General features: G+C 47.6%; 1 pseudogene; it reads left to right on the forward strand.

Annotated features, from left to right (window-relative positions):
* Positions 1-7819: 7819 nt before the first annotated feature.
* Positions 7820-9373, forward strand: LOC142664446 (uncharacterized; annotated as a pseudogene).
* The last annotated feature ends 11856 nt before the right edge of the window (positions 9374-21229 follow it).

The following is a 21229-nucleotide window of genomic DNA, read 5'->3' on the forward strand; positions in this document are numbered from 1 at the left end:
CCCGTTACTGACATCACTGATATATAATATAATTACATTGTGATCAGACATGAGATCCACACATCTTATATACAGTAACAGCTATTCATCTATTACTACTGACAACCTGCCTGTATATCATGTGTGAGAGGTTGTCACAACCCCGCCCCCTGTTACTGACATCACTGATATATAATATAATTACATTGTGATCAGACATGAGATCCACACATCTTATATACAGTAACAGCTATTCATCTATTACTACTGACAACCAGCCTGTATATCATGTGTGAGAGGTTGTCGCAGCCCCGCCCCCTGTTACTGACATCACTGATATATAATATAATGACATTGTGATCAGACATGAGATCCACACATCTTATATACAGTAACAGCTATTCATCTATTACTACTGACAACCAGCCTGTATATCATGTGTGAGAGGTTGTCACAGCTCCGCCCCCTGTTACTGACATCACTGATATATAATATAATTACACTGTGATCAGACATGAGATCCACACATCTTATATACAGTCACAGCTATTCATCTATTACTACTGACAACCAGCCTGTATATCATGTGTGAGAGGTTGTCACAGCCCCGCCCCCTGTTACTGACATCACTGATATATAATATAATTACATGTGATCAGACATGAGATCCACACATCTTATATACAGTAACAGCTATTCATCTATTACTACTGACAACCAGCCTGTATATCATGTGTGAGAGGTTGTCACAGCTCCGCCCCTGTTACTGACATCACTGATATATAATATAATTACATGTGATCAGACATGAGATCCACACATCTTATATACAGTAATAGCTATTCATCTATCACTACTGACAACCAGCCTGTATATCATGTGTGAGAGGTTGTCACAGCCCCGCCCCCTGTTACTGACATCACTGATATATAATATAATTACACTGTGATCAGACATGAGATCCACACATCTTATATACAGTAACAGCTATTCATCTATTACTACTGACAACCAGCCTGTATATCATGTGTGAGAGGTTGTCACAGCCCCGCCCCCTGTTACTGACATCACTGATATATAATATAATTACACTGTGATCAGACATGAGATCCACACATCTTATATACAGTAACAGCTATTCATCTATTACTACTGACAACCTGCCTGTATATCATGTGTGAGAGGTTGTCACAGCCCCGCCCCCTGTTACTGACATCACTGATATATAATATAATGACATTGTGATCAAACATGAGGTCCACACATCTTATATACAGTAACAGCTATTCATCTATTACTACTGACAACCAGCCTGTATATCATGTGTGAGAGGTTGTCACAGCCCCGCCCCCTGTTACTGACATCACTGATATATAATATAATTACATTGTGATCAGACATGAGATCCACACATCTTATATACAGTAACAGCTATTCATCTATTACTACTGACAACCAGCCTGTATATCATGTGTGAGAGGTTGTCACAGCTCCGCCCCTGTTACTGACATCACTGATATATAATATAATTACATGTGATCAGACATGAGATCCACACATCTTATATACAGTAATAGCTATTCATCTATCACTACTGACAACCAGCCTGTATATCATGTGTGAGAGGTTGTCACAGCCCCGCCCCCTGTTACTGACATCACTGATATATAATATAATTACACTGTGATCAGACATGAGATCCACACATCTTATATACAGTAACAGCTATTCATCTATTACTACTGACAACCAGCCTGTATATCATGTGTGAGAGGTTGTCACAGCCTCGCCCCCTGTTACTGACATCACTGATATATAATATAATTACACTGTGATCAGACATGAGATCCACACATCTTATATACAGTAACAGCTATTCATCTATTACTACTGACAACCTGCCTGTATATCATGTGTGAGAGGTTGTCACAGCCCCGCCCCCTGTTACTGACATCACTGATATATAATATAATGACATTGTGATCAAACATGAGGTCCACACATCTTATATACAGTAACAGCTATTCATCTATTACTACTGACAACCAGCCTGTATATCATGTGTGAGAGGTTGTCACAGCCCCGCCCCCTGTTACTGACATCACTGATATATAATATAATTACATTGTGATCAGACATGAGATCCACACATCTTATATACAGTCACAGCTATTCATCTATTACTACTGACAACCAGCCTGTATATCATGTGTGAGAGGTTGTCACAGCCCCGCCCCCTGTTACTGACATCACTGATATATAATATAATTACATTGTGATCAGACATGAGGTCCACACATCTTATACTGCAGAGAAGTAGTGAGTGATACTTAGATATTTCATCATAAATATACAACTTTCTGGTCTTTTTCTCGTCAGTTCTGAGTCAGTGATCATTAATAGATTATTAGAGATACTTTCTTCTTCCCTCCTCGTCTGATATTCGGGACCTTCTATAATGATAACTCCCCCCCCCTCACACACATTTCTCTCCTTCGCTTGTGGTCTTATTCCACAGGTAAATCATCCGCCATCGGCTGGAAGTCTCTGGTTGTGATTCCTGATAATCCACATTTCCACTATAATAAGATCCTGGGTGTCGCCTCTACTGTGTCTGGCACATGAAGGGTTAATAACTCTTATAGCGTGAAGTGATCGCTCAGTAATCTGTTGTCAGCAGAGCGGGGCGCGGGGCTAATTATTAGCAAATAATGACTATTAGAAGCTTAAATGAATTTTCACCAGTGAAGAAACAAGTCATTATCTCGGTATTTAGCAGCTATTAGGAGGTGTTAATTGGGCGCCGGCGTGCGAACATCAGCAGCTTTTATGCAAACAACTGGAAAATCATTGACAACACAAAGCAATGCGACCTTGACGGCAGAAACGTAGAGGACGAACATCCGGAGTCTAGAGAAGGGCGACCGGCGCCGCGACACCTCGTTACCTGTGGTTATAGAGGAAGGAGATTTAACGAGAAGACAATGGACAATGTTTAATCAGAAGCTTCAATGTCTCCTGAGAAGGCGGCAAATCCTGGGGAAGACACCGGAGAGGAGCAGCCCCTAGAGGAGCCAGGATAGCGGGACAGACACTGGACACCTCCGCAGGATTTACTGGTCACTACTGGAGACCATTCTTAAAGGGGCACTCCCGTCTTTATAACCTGCTTGTCCAGGGGTGTACTCTGCCCATCCTCCGCCTCATCATGCAGACCCTAGATTGTCCATGCTCAGGTGCTACAGGAGGACCCGAATAACCAAGGTCCAGAACCAGAGGTGGGGAGGTGAATCACCGCATCCTCACTACATCATCACCGCGTCCTCACTACATCGTCACCGCTTCCTCACCGCATCATCACCGAATTCTCACTACATCATCACCGCGTCCTCACCACATCATCACCGCGTCCTCACCACATCATCACCGCGTCCTCACCACATCATCACCGCATCATCACCGCGTCCTCACCGCGTCCTCACCACATCATCCCCGCGTCCTCACCACATCATCACCGCATCATCACCGTGTCCTCACCGCATCCTCACTACATCGTCACCGCATCCTCACTACATCGTCACCGCGTCCTCACCGCATCATCACCGCATCCTCACTACATCATCACCGCGTCCTCACCACATCATCACCGCGTCCTCGCCACATCATCACTGCGTCCTCGCTACATCATCACCGCATCCTCACCACATCATCACCGCATCATCACCGCGTCCTCACCACATCATCACCGCGTCCTCACCGCGTCCTCACCACATCATCACCGCGTCCTCACTACGTCATCACCGCATCCTCACCGCGTCCTCACCAGATCTTCACCGTGTCCTCACTACATCATCACCGCGTCCTCACCGCGTCATCACCACTTCCTCACCGCGTCATCACCGCGTTCTCACTACATTATCACCGCGCCCTCACTACGTCATCACCGCATCCTCACCGCGTCCTCACCACATCATCACCGCATCCTCACCGCATACTCACCGCGTCCTCACCGCGTCCTCACCACATCATCACCGCGTCCTCACCGCGTCATCACCGCGTCCTCACTACATCATCACCGCGTCCTCACTACATCATCACCGCGTCCTCACTACGTCATCACCGCATCCTCACCTCGTCCTCACCACGCCCTCACCACATCATCACCGCGTCCTCACCGCATCATCACCACTTCCTCACCGCGTCATCACCGCGTTCTCACTACATTATCACCGCGCCCTCACTACGTCATCACCGCATCCTCACCGCGTCCTCACCACATCATCACCGCATCCTCACCGCATACTCACCGCGTCCTCACCACATCATCACCGCGTCCTCACCACATCATCACCGCGTCATCACCGCGTCCTCACTACATCATCACCGCGTCCTCACTACATCATCACCGCGTCCTCACTACGTCATCACCGCATCCTCACCACGCCCTCACCACATCATCACCGCATCCTCACCACATCATCACCGCGTCCTCACCACATCATCACCCCGTCCTCACCACATCATCACCGTTTCTTCACCACGTCCTCACCGCGTACTCACTACATTCTCGTCCAGAACCGGATGCCAATGATAAACCGGCGGTTATTAATGTAGACACCTGCACCGAGCATGCGAGGGTGAACGCGGTTAACACGTTTCCATAGACACCTGGTGATTGAAGATTCAGCTGCAGAAGGTTTCACGGAGAAATCATCTTAATCCTCAGTTTATATTCATCATTCCACATTTCATTGACTTTAATCTGAAGCCAAAAAGGTCAAATGTTTATTTTTGCCTCTTACAAGAAGAATCAGCGGCTACGATTTATAAATCACTGCAGCCGCTGCACACCGCTCCTCCAGCCGCACAACGCCGCGCCATTTATTACCGGATTTATATATAAAAGCAAAACACAGGAAAAAGGGGGACACAGATCTACTAAAAAAAAACACAAAATCAGCCACACATACTAAATGGCCAGGTAGACACCAGATCCCAACAGGACGCAGACAAGTCAAAAATGCTACAGAGGGAGGAGACTCAGGTGCTACAGAGGGAGAGGACTCAGGCGCTACAGAGGGAGAGGACTCAGGTGCTACAGAGGGAGAGGACTCAGGTGCTACAGAGGGAGTGGACTCAGGTGCTACAGAGGGAGAGGACTCAGGTGCTACAGAGGGAGAGGACTCAGGTGCTACAGAGGGAGTGGACTCAGGTGCTACAGAGGGAGAGGACTCAGGTGCTACAGAGGGAGAGGACTCAGGCGCTACAGAGGGAGAGGACTCAGGCGCTACAGAGGGAGAGGACTCAGGCGCTACAGAGGGAGAGGACTCAGGCGCTACAGAGGGAGAGGGCTCAGGCGCTACAGAGGGAGAGGACTCAGGCGCTACAGAGGGAGAGGGCTCAGGCGCTACAGAGGGAGAGGACTCAGGTGCTACAGAGGGAGTGGACTCAGGCGCTACAGAGGGAGAGGACTCAGGCGCTACAGAGGGAGAGGACTCAGGCGCTACAGAGGGAGAGGACTCAGGCGCTACAGAGGGAGAGGGCTCAGGCGCTACAGAGGGAGAGGACTCAGGTGCTACAGGGGGAGAGGACTCAGGTGCTACAGAGGGAGAGGGCTCAGGTGCTACAGGGGGAGAGGACTCAGGTGCTACAGAGGGAGAGGGCTCAGGTGCTACAGAGGGAGAGGACTCAGGTGCTACAGAGGGAGAGGGCTCAGGTGCTACAGACGCATCAAAAAACGTTGCTTTAAAAAAAGCTGAAAATCAGAGGTTGTTTTCCCTTGAAAGCCGCTCCGTATTTTACAGGCGTTTTTAATTTAGTGTGTAAACAAAGCCTTACTATCGCACAGTAGACTGCCTCTCCATGTTTCACAGGCGTTGTTACCTGCTGTACCATACACTGCCTCTCCATTATGCATGAGCTTCTTTATCTGCTGCGTTATAGACTTCTACTCCATTTTGCACAAGCATCTTCACACAATAGATTGTACAATAGTCTCTCCAGGCTGCACAGACTTGTTTTATTGGCTACATTATACATCCCCCCTCTAAGCTGTACAGGCTTCTTTAGCTGTGGGATAATACACTGCCTGCCCGTACTGCACACGTCTGTGTTATCTGCTCCAGTGTACACTGCTTCTCCAATCCTGATTTATCTTCTGTACAATAGACTGCCTCTCCTTGTTGCACAGACTTGTTTTATAAACTACTTTCCAGGCTGTAAAATGTCTCTTATTCTAGCAGTAGGAAGCATGAAAATATTGTACAAGGAATTCTGCAGTTTCAGGTTAAGAAAACAAGCAAGAAAAGGAGGAAAATGAGCAGGAGAAGGTGGAAAAGGAGCAGGAGAAGGTGTAAAAGGAGCAAGAGAAGGTGTAAAAGGAGCAAGAGAAGGTGGAAAAGGAGCAGGAGAAGGTGTAAAAGGAGCAAGAGAAGGTGTAAAAGGAGCAGGAGAAGGTGGAAAAGGAGCAGGAGAAGGTGGAAAAGGAGCAGGAGAAGGTGGAAAAGGAGCAGGAGAAGGTGTAAAAGGAGCAGGAGAAGGTGGAAAAGGAGCAAGAGAAGGTGGAAAAGGAGCAAGAGAAGATGGAAAAGGAGCAAGAGAAGGTGGAAAAGGAGCAGGAGAAGGTGGAAAAGGAGCAGGAGAAGGTGTAAAAGGAGCAGGAGAAGGTGTAAAAGGAGCAAGAGAAGGTGGAAAAGGAGCAGGAGAAGATGGAAAAGGAGCAAGAGAAGGGGAAAAGGAGCAGGAGAAGGTGGAAAAGGAGCAAGAGAAGGTGGAAAAGGAGCAGGAGAAGGTGGAAAAGGAGCAAGAGAAGGTGGAAAAGGAGCAAGAGAAGATGGAAAAGAAGCAAGAGAAGGTGGAAAAGGAGCAGGAGAAGGTGTAAAAGGAGCAGGAGAAGGTGTAAAAGGAGCAGGAGAAGGTGTAAAAGGAGCAAGAGAAGGTGTAAAAGGAGCAAGAGAAGGTGGAAAAGGAGCAAGAGAAGGTGGAAAAGGAGCAGGAGAAGGTGGAAAAGGAGCAGGAGAAGGTGGAAAAGGAGCAAGCGAAGGTGGAAAAGGAGCAAGCGAAGGTGGAAAAGGAGCAGGAGAAGGTGGAAAAGGAGCAAGAGAAGGTGGAAAAGGAGCAGGAGGAGGTGGAAAAGGAGCAAGCGAAGGTGGAAAAGGAGCAGGAGAAGGTGGAAAAGGAGCAAGCGAAGGTGGAAAAGGAGCAGGAGAAGGTGGAAAAGGAGCAAGCGAAGGTGGAAAAGGAGCAGGAGAAGGTGGAAAAGGAGCAAGCGAAGGTGGAAAAGGAGCAGGAGAAGGTGGAAAAGGAGCAGGAGAAGATGGAAAAGGAGCAGGAGAAGGTGGAGAAGGAGCAAGAGAAGGTGGAAAAGGAGCAGGAGAAGGTGGACAAGGAGGAGGAGAAGGTGGAAAAGGAGCAGGAGAAGATGGAAAAGGAGCAGGAGAAAGTGGAGAAGGAGCAAGAGAAGGTGGAAAAGGAGCAGGAGAAGGTGGACAAGGAGGAGGAGAAGGTGGAAAAGGAGCAGGAGAAGATGGAAAAGGAGCAGGAGAAGGTGGAAAAGGAGCAGGAGAAGGTGGAAAAGGAGCAGGAGAAGATGGAAAAGGAGCAGGAGAAGGTGGAAAAGGAGCAGGAGAAGGTGGAAAAGGAGCAAGCGAAGGTGGAAAAGGAGCAGGAGAAGGTGGAAAAGGAGCAAGCGAAGGTGGAAAAGGAGCAGGATAAGGTGGAAAAGGAGCAAGCGAAGGTGGAAAAGGAGCAGGAGAAGGTGGAAAAGGAGCAAGCGAAGGTGGAAAAGGAGCAGGAGAAGATGGAAAAGGAGCAGGAGAAGGTGTAGAAGGAGCAAAAGAAGATGGAAAAGGAGCAGGAGAAGGTGGAGAAGGAGCAAGAGAAGGTGGAAAAGGAGCAGGAGAAGGTGGAGAAGAAGCAAGAGAAGGTGTAAAAGGAGCAGGAGAAGGTGTAGAAGGAGCAAGAGAAGGTGGAAAAGGAGCAAGAGAAGATGGAAAAGGAGCAGGAGAAGATGGAAAAGGAGCAGGAGAAGGTGTAGAAGGAGCAAGAGAAGGTGGAAAAGGAGCAAAAGAAGATGGAAAAGGAGCAGGAGAAGGTGGAGAAGGAGCAGGAGAAGGTGGAAAAGGAGCAAGAGAAGATGGAAAAGGAGCAGGAGAAGGTGGAGAAGGAGCAAGAGAAGGTGGAAAAGGAGCAGGAGAAGGTGGAAAAGGAGCAAGAGAAGATGGAAAAGGAGCAGGAGAAGGTGGAGAAGGAGCAAGAGAAGGTGGAAAAGGAGCAGGAGAAGGTGGAAAAGGAGCAGGAGAAGGTGGAAAAGGAGGAGGAGAAGGTGGAAAAGGAGCAGGAGAAGGTGGAAAAGGAGCAGGAGAAGATGGAAAAGGAGCAGGAGAAGGTGGAAAAGGAGCAGGAGAAGGTGGAAAAGGAGCAGGAGAAGATGGAAAAGGAGCAGGAGAAGGTGGAAAAGGAGCAGGAGAAGGTGGAAAAGGAGCAAGCGAAGGTGGAAAAGGAGCAGGAGAAGGTGGACAAGGAGGAGGAGAAGGTGGAAAAGGAGCAGGAGAAGATGGAAAAGGAGCAGGAGAAGGTGGAAAAGGAGCAGGAGAAGGTGGAAAAGGAGCAAGCGAAGGTGGAAAAGGAGCAGGAGAAGATGGAAAAGGAGCATGAGAAGGTGTAGAAGGAGCAAGAGAAGATGGAAAAGGAGCAGGAGAAGGTGGAGAAGGAGCAAGAGAAGGTGGAAAAGGAGCAGGAGAAGGTGGAGAAGAAGCAAGAGAAGGTGTAAAAGGAGCAGGAGAAGGTGTAGAAGGAGCAAGAGAAGGTGGAAAAGGAGCAAGAGAAGATGGAAAAGGAGCAGGAGAAGATGGAAAAGGAGCAGGAGAAGGTGTAGAAGGAGCAAGAGAAGGTGGAAAAGGAGCAAGAGAAGATGGAAAAGGAGCAGGAGAAGGTGGAGAAGGAGCAGGAGAAGGTGGAAAAGGAGCAAGAGAAGATGGAAAAGGAGCAGGAGAAGGTGGAGAAGGAGCAAGAGAAGGTGGAAAAGGAGCAGGAGAAGGTGGAAAAGGAGCAAGAGAAGATGGAAAAGGAGCAGGAGAAGGTGGAGAAGGAGCAAGAGAAGGTGGAAAAGGAGCAGGAGAAGGTGGAAAAGGAGCAGGAGAAGGTGGAAAAGGAGGAGGAGAAGGTGGAAAAGGAGCAGGAGAAGGTGGAAAAGGAGCAGGAGAAGATGAAAAAGGAGCAGGAGAAGATGGAAAAGGAGCAGGAGAAGGTGGAGAAGGAGCAAGAGAAGGTGGAAAAGGAGCAGGAGAAGGTGGAAAAGGAGCAGGAGAAGGTGGAAAAGGAGCAGGATGCGTGTGGCACGTGGGCACTGCGGGGGGCACTTTTAATCCCATGGATAGAGCACATGTCCCAATGACCACCAGGGCTGATGATACATGATTATGGCCGCCCTCAGAGGGGACACGTTGCATACACAGATCCCCCGGCACCAGCTCCATTGTGTTCACACTAATTAAGATTTTAGAAAGACGATAAAATAAAATGTGAAGATTTATACAAGAAACGAGATGTTAATCAAGTTTTTCATTGCAGACCCGGGTGTGATGACTGAGTTGTTTATTGGGCGATATAAAGCGGCGCCATTTATCACTGTTACATTGTTACAAGCCGCACGTGTTACTCCCGCCGCTGCCACCGCCGCACATTCTTATATATAAATATGATATAGACGTTTATTGGCAAAATAGCTGGAAATGAATGATGATGGATATTGGGGTGTCCCGGCAGTGATCGGGGGGAGCACTGTCAACCTCCGCTATGGAGAACATTGCATTATGGGGTTTGGATGATTTTAAAGACACATGAAATTCCGCCATCAATAATAAGAGAAAACATGGAGGCCGCAAATCCCATATAACGCAGGACTGACTGATCGCCAGCTGCAGACTCCTATTCATAATCACCAGATCGTCCGTGATCGCTGCCTCACCCTCTGTAGTCTATTGCTATAAGATGATATAGGATAGAACATAACCCCCATCCTTTATTAACCCCATCCTTTATTAACCCCCAGCCTCCATTTCACGGGGGCAAGCAAACAAAGGGTATGAACAGCCCCTCTGGCGGGTTCCACATTAGCAGCAATGTTTCAGACCTCGGAGTTCTTCTTTTAGGCTTCCTCAGGGGTGTACACGGGGGCGTAACTATGGGGGGCAGATGTTTCGGTCTCACCTGGATCTGGGAGCCTGAGGGGGCCTAAAATGTCCATATGAGAAGGCCAGTACTATAGATGATGCTTGATAGTTGGGGGTCCTGTTACGGATTTTGCATCGGGGCCCGACAGCTTTAAATTACGCCTCTGGGTTTACATACAAGAAACAAAAAACACCTAAATGCCTCCTCCCCCACTGGTGTTGGTTCCTTCCTCCGGACACGCGTCTTCATCCCAGAGTTTGATCGTTACCCTTTACAGCTAAGAAATACAACGTGCCCCCCGGCGGGCTCCCTCGACCCTTATTATTTGCTGGAGGGGACAATGACCAAACTCACCTAAGATGTGACTCCCATAGCAGAAATAGGAGCTGCCTCTATGGTTGCTTTGCTGTTGATTAGTTCGTTAGCATAGCGCCCCCTAGTGATAAAATTATATTGAAAAATGTGCAAATAAAGTTTTGTATTAAGTTGTGCATTGCGGAGCTTTCTATACTTCATACTCACGTATGACGGGGTATTAACAGACGCTGCCTGATCCATAGGTTACTCAAATGTTTATTTTACAAGCAGAATTAAAGCTCGGGTCAAACGCTTGTTAAATATTTGCAAATTTTCAGACTTTTTAAAACCCCATTTTTCAGATGTCAAAGCAACATATGGAATGAATTCTTCTTGGACGTTTAGTTTCAGCTGCTGCAGCCAATCAGAAGTGACGGAGCAGAGGGAGACGTGAGATTCCTGCCTCTGTTCCTGGTGTCTCTCTGTGAGACATCTGCTGATTCATCATCCATCATGGTGGAGCCTGTCAATAGTGCGCTATACAATATCCTGAGGTCTAGTGACGGGGACGCCGTCCATGTCAAACTGTCAGCGAGCGCTTCACATGGGTGCGGTAAATACTCCGCTCCATCAACGTCTTATTTCATACAGAAATCATATGACGCCGGCGCTGAGCGTCCCGCACTATTGTAGGTGACCCTGGAATAATACGTAATATACGTTCTCATATCACAAATCCATCATTTCCGCTTAGTATTTGTAATTGAAATGCAAACATTCAAGTCTTTGTACTGATCCCAAATTAATTTGTGTCTTATACTCCAGTCACATTCAAAGCTGCATTCAAATTCCTATGGCTTTCCCTTAGCCCTCTTATCTCCCTTAGTGCCCCCTGCTGGTTATATTCCTGTACGGCGCATGCGCTCCTGTTTTGCATTCTGGGAGATTTACACCTACTATGTTCGTCGGGCATATAAATCAGTCCTAGGGACCAACAGTTATCTATCCAGAATCCAGTGTTACACGGGATGTCTCATTATTTACAATCTTGGCTCAGCCCCTGGAGCTTGTGTGGGTCAGTGGTGCTGATGGATTTTGAGTGGCAATCAGCAGAAATGTGAATGCAGCTTAGGGTGTGACTAGAGTATAATACCTGATCAGTGTAAATATAGATGATAACGTGGTCCTAATCTGCAGTCCAGGTATATGTAACAAGCAGCCTATAGGTGGTGGATACAGACGTCTCCTGCACTATGGACTTGGCCCTTGACTGAACCCTCCCTGCAGACAACCCTTAGGCATCAGAGGGTCCCCGTCCTGCCCTCTGCCCTGCAAATTCCTCCCCAGTTTTGTATTTCATGGAGGTCCTCGGCTGTAAAAAGATCTCATCTTTCTTACAAATGTCTCCAAGGTCCCCAGTGCGACTTATCACAACACGTCAGTGCTCCGCTGGCATGGAGAGGCCTTTCCTCCAAGTGACAGGTTAAGAGGTCCCTGGAGATCCCAACAAACTGGGGAAAACTTCCCCCCTCACATTTATTCTTCTGGTCCCTGCGGCTCTGAGGAGAACGCACCCTGATCTGTATTTATACCCCTAATATCTGCGCCGCGACCTCCAGACCGAACCGCTCAGGTATCAAGTCCACATAATAGGAAGATTGGTTCAGCTCATGCCGGTGCCCGGGAATCATGTTGTCAGTCCACGAAATCCTTTATAAGTCAAAAATCCAAAATGTCATGACGTATAGAATCCGGGCGCCCCCCATGCATGTCCCCCAGTCATCGCCGCGTGGGGGGCTCAGGACTATCACATTTTATACATCAAGTCAAGATAAACCAGTTAATGGTCCAGAAACATTGAAATAAACAGGAGCCGCGTAACATGAAGCCTCCTCGGGGCGCTCTCTGTGTATGTTTATGTAGCCTCCTGACGAAGCCGGTCATAGGCGAAACGCGCGTGGAGGCATTTTTCTGTGCCACATCTCTTGACGTGCCCTCCTCCCTTCACCATAGCTTTGGGTACGGTTTCCTATTCACACTTCTGGTGGTCCATTTAGATTCGATACGTCGCTCTTGCCGGCATTGCTGCATTTAGGTCTTGCCATGTGTTTCTATTACCAGTTGGGATTGACCCCGCATACCCATAGCCTTGTATTTGGTTCCCTGGATACTGCTTGTCGGTAGCACAGACTTCATGGTGAGGTGGGGGACGTATATTTTGAGATGGGTTGTTCTGTTACCCTTTGGGTATAATTACATCCACACCCTATTGATGCTGCTCTCCGTATATGACCTGCTCTATTGGGTTTATCTGTATGTATTGTTGCAATTTATTATTAATAAAGATCTCTATATGTTACGATACCTGGTAGTCATATATATATTCATACATTCTATTTGGGTGTTATGTTCCCTGTGCTTTGGTGTTTATAGGTCGTTATGTAATTTGAAAGTACAGATGTAGCAGAGCTGAATTTGTCCGTGAAGCGCTATCTTTTGTGCAGCAGGACTACAGGAGGTTTACCTGAACTCCGGAGGAAAACCACAGATAAGCTCATTGTGATATCAGATGACAAACCCAAATACACTGCGCTGCCAAACTGAAGTCTGCTACATCTGTATTAAGAATTCTCAGACACTGCAAGTATTCTATGAATTAATCTTGGGATAACCTTGGATTCACAAATCATATTAACAGCCCGAGCAGCTGCTATTGGCCCCAATACCACAAGGGCAATGCGGACTCGTACAGACCCCCCTCTTATTCCGCACGTCCCACAATATCAGCAGCAAAGAACATGGACCCGGCCCAATAGTCACATTCCGAGGGAAGACATGATGGGGGAACCAGCTCTGTCTGGGATGGCGGGAACATACAACCAGAAGGGGCCACATTTTGATTGTGGTTGTGGGGCCCTCTCATTCATTGTGCACCCTTAGTCTTGAAATATTAGATTCAATCTGGAGACCAGTGCCCAGCGTCGGGCTTGGACCCACCGGAGGGAATGATTCTCAGGACCCATCTACGAAAAACCCTAGGGTCCGAGAATTAGACCCTAGTGACAAGTGATTGGCTCCCAAGTCAGCTCCAAATGGGATTGTCTTCTGCTGGACTTTTGGGACATGTAATTGGGTCAGAGTCTGGGCCACCGGAGGATCCTCTGTGGCCAGTCCAGCCCGGCCAGTGCCATTCTTCTGCCTTTCATGATGGCTCCAGGTCATGTGGGGTCTATGGGCATCCCCGGATGATGGGGCTGGGGGCTTCGTCTCAGTGGTGAAGTCATCAGTCACGATGCTTCCAGTTTAGACCCTATTAATGTTGTATGGCTGACGGCTCCATCACGGAGGAGGTGAAGAGGACGAGGTCGAGAGGTTTATTCTTGGCTTGGTACAAGTTTTATTAAAAATGAAGACGTCGCTTTTTACTCGCAGAACTCAAGACTAAAACCCCCCAGAAGTGAGTGATCTCCCCCGCTGCAGGAAAGATGTGAACCTCTGACTCGCAGGTGAGAGAGCAGATAATGCCCCTGTCTGCTGAGAGGACGTTCCTCTGTACATACTCCTGTCATTACGCTGCTGCTTGATATAACCATTACTGGGACTTGCTGGAGCAGAGAAGATTTGTGTGCGATCTGCTCCGCTGAGGGTGATGGGGCGTGATGAGGGCGTGATGAGTGCGTCCATTAGCTCCCGCTCATTCCTTACACCTGACTGTGCGACAACAGAGGTTGCAATTTTCCAGGAAAGGAGAAACATTAAGAAATTAAATTCCTAATTGTGTCGATTTTTGGTCATTGGTATAAATGCATCATCTCCACAGCGTTAACCCCTTCACTGACCCGGGGATTCCATGCTGAGCTTTCTGCACTAATATCTTCTATGGAAAACATCAATCCCATCACCAATGTCATGAGGATTGACAGACAGACCCCTCCTCACAAGCCACGAGCCCCAACTAAACCCCTTATTAAATATTATGTAGGAGTCACGACAGCGCCAAAACCATTAACTTCAGAGTGAGAAATGTCGGGCCAAGGAAGCGCAGGGAGGGGGGTCTGTAACTGTGAGAATGGCGCATGCGGTCAGACAACTTTCCGCTCACAACTTACTCTCTATTCTGTGGTCAAAGCAAGAAGAAGCCCCCCGTGTGGCTCATGTCCCCACTATAAAACCCATTTCTTAATTTAATCTAATGTGTACGAGGACGGCCGGGCATTTACCCCCCATTAACATAACACGCTGCATGGCCGCAAATAGAGGTGTCGGGTACAAAGAGAACAGATGGAGTAGTCTTTATTTTAGTCTTTTCCTCACCTGATTGATCAGAATTTTTACGCAGACTTGTCACATCTCAACCACTTTGCTGGTACTTTATTCTGCTGCGTATTTTCCATCCGCAATTCCGCTGCGTGTGGACGAGGCCTTACACATGACAAAGGGTCAATAGAAGATTTATGGGAAAAAACAGGAAATATACAAAAAAATGAATAGGATTTTCCAGTGACGGTTTCCATCCCCCGCTCAGAGGAGGGCGCTTGGCTGCGTTATCTCTTCCACATCTCGGCTCCTGTCCTTGACATTTCCTTTTATTATCTCCTCGCATAAAGTTTTAAGAGCCATCATGTTGTGAAGAGCACAACCCACGAGCCTGTAATCTCTATCTCCAGCACAACCCACGAGCCTGTAATCTCTATCTCCAGCACAACCCACGAGCCTGTAATCTCTATCTCCAGCACAACCCACGAGCCTGTAATCTCTATCTCCAGCACAACCCAAGAGCCTGTAATCTCTATCTCCAGCACAACCCACGAGCCTGTAATCTCTATCTCCAGCACAACCCACGAGCCTGTAATCTCTATCTCCAGCACAACCCACGAGCCTGTAATCTCTATCTCCAGCACAACCCGCGAGCCTGTAATCTCTATCTCCGGCACAATCCACGAGCCTGTAATCTCTATCTCCGGCACAACCCAAGAGCCTGTAATCTCTATCTCCGGCACAACCCACGAGCCTGTAATCTCTATCTCCAGCACAACCCACGATCCTGTAATCTCTATCTCCAGCACAACCCACGAGCCTGTAATATCTATCTCCAGCACAACCCAAGAGCCTGTAATCTCGATCTCCAGCACAACCCACGAGAATGTAATCTATATCTCCAGCACAACCCACGAGCCTGTAATCTCTATCTCCAGCACAACCCAAGAGCCTGTAATCTCTATCTCCAGCACAACCCACGAGCCTGTAATCTCTATCTCCAGCACAACCCAAGAGCCTGTAATCTCTATCTCCAGCACAACCCAAGAGCCTGTAATCTCTATCTCCAGCACAACCCACAAGCCTGTAATCTCTATCTCCAGCAAAACCCACGAGCCTGTAATCTCTATCTCCAGCACAACCCACGAGCCTGTAATATCTATCTCCAGCACAACTCACGAGCCTGTAATCTCTATCTCTAGCACAACCCAAGAGCCTGTAATCTATATCTCCAGCACAACCCACGAGCCTGTAATCTCTATCTCCAGCACAACCCACAAGCCTGTAATCTCTATCTCCAGCACAACCCACGAGCCTGTAATCTCTATCTCCAGCACAACCCACGAGCCTGTAATCTCTATCTCCAGCACAACCCACGAGCCTGTAATCTCTATCTCCAGCACAACCCACGAGCCTGTAATCTCTATCTCTAGCACAACCCAAGAGCCTGTAATCTCTATCTCCAGCACAACCCACGAGCCTGTAATCTCTATCTCCAGCACAACCCACGAGCCTGTAATATCTATCTCCAGCACAACCCAAGAGCCTGTAATCTATATCTCCAGCACAACCCACGAGCCTGTAATCTCTATTTCCGGCACAACCCACGAGCCTGTAATCTCTATCTCCAGCACAACCCACGAGCCTGTAATCTCTATCTCCAGCACAACCCACGAGCCTGTAATCTCTATCTCCAGCACAACCCACGAGCCTGTAATCTCTATCTCCAGCACAACCCACGAGCCTGTAATCTCTATCTCCAGCACAACCCACGAGCCTGTAATATCTATCTCCAGCACAACCCACGAGCCTGTAATCTCTATCTCCAGCACAACCCACGAGCCTGTAATCTCTATCTCCAGCACAACCCAAGAGCCTGTAATCTCTATCTCCAGCACAACCCACGAGCCTGTAATCTCTATCTCCAGCACAACCCACGAGCCTGTAATCTCTATCTCCAGCACAACCCAAGAGCCTGTAATCTCTATCTCCAGCACAACCCACGAGCCTGTAATCTCTATCTCCAGCACAACCCACGAGCCTGTAATCTCTATCTCCAGCACAACCCAAGAGCCTGTAATCTCTATCTCCAGCACAACCCACGAGCCTGTAATCTCTATCTCCAGCACAACCCACGAGCCTGTAATCTCTATCTCCAGCACAACCCAAGAGCCTGTAATCTCTATCTCCAGCACAACCCACGAGCCTGTAATCTCTATCTCCAGCACAACCCACGAGCCTGTAATCTCTATCTCCAGCACAACCCACGAGCCTGTAATCTCTATCTCCAGCACAACCCGCGAGCCTGTAATCTCTATCTCCGGCACAATCCACGAGCCTGTAATCTCTATCTCCGGCACAACCCAAGAGCCTGTAATCTCTATCTCCGGCACAACCCACGAGCCTGTAATCTCTATCTCCAGCACAACCCACGATCCTGTAATCTCTATCTCCAGCACAACCCACGAGCCTGTAATATCTATCTCCAGCACAACCCAAGAGCCTGTAATCTATATCTCCAGCACAACCCACGAGCCTGTAATCTCTATCTCCAGCACAACCCAAGAGCCTGTAATCTCTATCTCCAGCACAACCCACGAGCCTGTAATCTCTATCTCCAGCACAACCCACGAGCCTGTAATCTCTATCTGCAGCACAACCCACGAGCCTGTAATCTCTATCTCCAGCACAACCCACGAGCCTGTAATCTCTATCTCCAGCACAACCCACGAGCCTGTAATCTCTATCTCCAGCACAACCCACGAGCCTGTAATCTCTATCTCCAGCACAACCCACGAGCCTGTAATCTCTATCTCCAGCACAACCCACGAGCCTGTAATCTCTATCTCCAGCACAACCCACGAGCCTGTAATCTCTATCTCCAGCACAACCCACGAGCCTGTAATCTCTATCTCCAGCACAACCCACGAGCCTGTAATCTATATCTCCAGCACAACCCACGAGCCTGTAATCTCTATCTCCAGCACAACCCACGAGCCTGTAATCTCTATCTCCAGCACAACCCACGAGCCTGTAATCTCTATCTCCAGCACAACCCAAGAGCCTGTAATCTCTATCTCCAGCACAACCCACGAGCCTGTAATCTCTATCTCCAGCACAACCCAAGAGCCTGTAATCTCTATCTCCAGCACAACCCAAGAGCCTGTAATCTCTATCTCCAGCACAACCCACGAGCCTGTAATCTCTATCTCCAGCACAACCCACGAGCCTGTAATCTCTATCTCCAGCAAAACCCACGAGCCTGTAATCTCTATCTCCAGCACAACCCACGAGCCTGTAATATCTATCTCCAGCAAAACTCACGAGCCTGTAATCTCTATCTCTAGCACAACCCAAGAGCCTGTAATCTCTATCTCCGGCACAACCCACGAGCCTGTAATCTCTATCTCCAGCACAACCCACGAGCCTGTAATCTCTATCTCCAGCACAACCCACGAGCCTGTAATCTCTATCTCCAGCACAACCCACAAGCCTGTAATCTCTATCTCCAGCACAACCCACGAGCCTGTAATCTCTATCTCCAGCACAACCCACAAGCCTGTAATCTCTATCTCCAGCACAACCCACGAGCCTGTAATCTCTATCTCCAGCACAACCCACGAGCCTGTAATCTCTATCTCCAGCACAACCCACGAGCCTGTAATCTCTATCTCCAGCACAAACCACGAGCCTGTAATCTCTATCTCCAGCACAACCCAAGAGCCTGTAATCTCTATCTCCAGCACAACCCACGAGCCTGTAATCTCTATCTCCAGCACAACCCACGAGTCTGTAATATCTATCTCCAGCACAACCCAAGAGCCTGTAATCTATATCTCCAGCACAACCCACGAGCCTGTAATCTCTATTTCCGGCACAACCCACGAGCCTGTAATCTCTATCTCCAGCACAACCCACGAGCCTGTAATCTCTATCTCCAGCACAACCCACGAGCCTGTAATCTCTATCTCCAGCACAAACCACGAGCCTGTAATCTCTATCTCCAGCACAACCCACGAGCCTGTAATCTCTATCTCCAGCACAAACCACGAGCCTGTAATCTCTATCTCCAGCACAACCCACGAGCCTGTAATCTCTATCTCCAGCACAACCCACGAGCCTGTAATCTCTATCTCCAGCACAACCCACGAGCCTGTAATCTCTATCTCCAGCACAACCCACGAGCCTGTAATCTCTATCTCCAGCACAACCCACGAGCCTGTAATCTCTATCTCCAGCACAAGAAATTCTATGTTGTGGGCTCGACCTCCCGCGTTCACTTAGCACAGCCGCCGTTTTACTCTCGCAGGTCGCAGCTTTTCTAGTGCGTTATTGATGATTATTTCCAGGGCTGAGCACAGTCCCTTATTTACACTGAGTCCTCTGGCGCGCGCCCCATCACCATACACCACAAATTACCTGCACCCCCCATACCCAGAACACGGCTATTTCCACAGAGGGAAGTGATTCCTGGTAACTGCAGGTGCAAATTATAACCGGAAGACATGAGATAAAGAACCAGATTATTATACAATGCACCTGTAACATGGATATAACTGAAGGGGTGCACAAAAAATGACACTTGGGGTACAGGATAATGATTCACCGACACTTGGGGTACAGGATAATGACACTGACACTTGGGGTACAGGATAATGACACTGACACTTGGGGTACAGGATAATGGAACTTGGGGTACAGGATAATGACACTGACACTTGGGGTACAGGATAATGACACTGACACTTGGGGTACAGGATAATGGAACTTGGGGTACAGGATAAAGACATGCTGACACTTTGGGTACAGGATAATTACACTGACACTTGGAGTACAGGATAATGACAATTGTGGTACAGGAAAATGACACTTAGGGTACAGGATAATGACACTTGGAGCACAGGATAATGATACACTGACACTTGGGGTACAGAATAATGACACTGACACTTGGGGTACACGATAATGACACTTGGGGTACAGGATAATGACACTGACACTTGGCTGTTTTTCTGATGTTTTCTGCATAGACATAGTTAAATTTGAAAAAAAAATGCTTGCTACTTGCAGTCACCACTAGGGGGAGCTCACTCTATACTGTGTTGTTATTGAGTTCTATGTATGCTGTAAGCTCCTCAGCTCCTCCTAGTGGTGACTACCAAAAGGCAGAATCTTAGTATGTAACTTTATGGCTTTGTGAAGAGAAGTGTTAGATTAGGAGATCCAACCTATAAACATTTATTAGGAAATTAATCAGCAAAGAATTTTTACCTACTTCGATTTAAAACTGATTTGTTTTTTGTCAAAGGTTGGATGTACAATGAAAATCGAGCTTGATCTTATCAATGAAATCTGTCTCCCCTTCCCCTCAGATCTCAGATAAGATACAAGATCTGATTGTCCATCGGGATATAATGCATTGCTGAGACGTTTGGTTCGGCCACTTCTCCTTGTTTTCTATGATATCGTCCTGTTCCCGCTTCTGTCACGTATTTCCACATATTCTCATTTTACGCTTTCATGAAACTTAATAACATTGTGAATAAATGTCACATCACTCTATCAGTCTCCGCTCCGCGCTGTATCCCGCCACGGCCGCACATTCCTCGGCTTTCCCCCTTCCTCCTTTCATGCAATAATCCAAAGGAAACAGAGGAGTTGGGGTGTTGTGGACTAGAGGTGATGACGAGTAGTGGGAGCCGGTTCTGAGCTCATCTGTCATATGGTGAGACGCTCCGACTACATGGGAACAGAAATACATGTGTTCTGACTTAGTGTACGACAAGGGAAGCCTTTGATATCGTTTTGGGTGATTGTTTTCTTCCAAAATGTGGAGAGTGGGGGAGACATAAAATAGACTTGGCTATAGAAGAAACATTAAGCCTTAAAGTGTCTGTCCACCTCTGCTCACTATTATTCAGGTTACATATAGAATAATTTAATTTGTACATAAATTACTTATCCTGTACTGATCCTGAGTTATAGCCTGTATTATACTCCAGAGCTGCACTCACTATTCTGCTGGTGGAGTCACTGTATACATACATTACATTACTTATCCTGTACTGATCCGGAGTTACATCCTGTATTATACTCCAGAGCTGCACTCACTTTTCTGCTGGTGGAGTGACTGTGTACATACATTACTTATCCTGTACTGATCCTGAGTTACATCCTGTATTATACTCCAGAGCTGCACTCACTATTCTGCTGGTGGAGTCACTGTGTACATACATTACATTACTTATCCTGTACTGATCCTGAGTTACATCCTGTATTATATTCCAGAGCTGCACTCACTATTCTGCTGGTGGAGTCACTGTGTACATACATTACATTACTTATCTTGTACTGATCCTGAGTTACATCCTGTATTATATTCCAGAGCTGCACTCACTATTCTGCTGGTGGAGTCACTGTGTACATACATTACATTACTTATCCTGTACTGATCCTGAGTTACATCCTGTATTATACTCCAGAGCTGCACTCACTATTCTGCTGGTGGAGTCACTGTGTACAT

Source organism: Rhinoderma darwinii, chromosome 12, assembly GCF_050947455.1.
Source record: "Rhinoderma darwinii isolate aRhiDar2 chromosome 12, aRhiDar2.hap1, whole genome shotgun sequence".
In the NCBI taxonomy this organism is placed as follows: domain Eukaryota; kingdom Metazoa; phylum Chordata; class Amphibia; order Anura; family Rhinodermatidae; genus Rhinoderma; species Rhinoderma darwinii.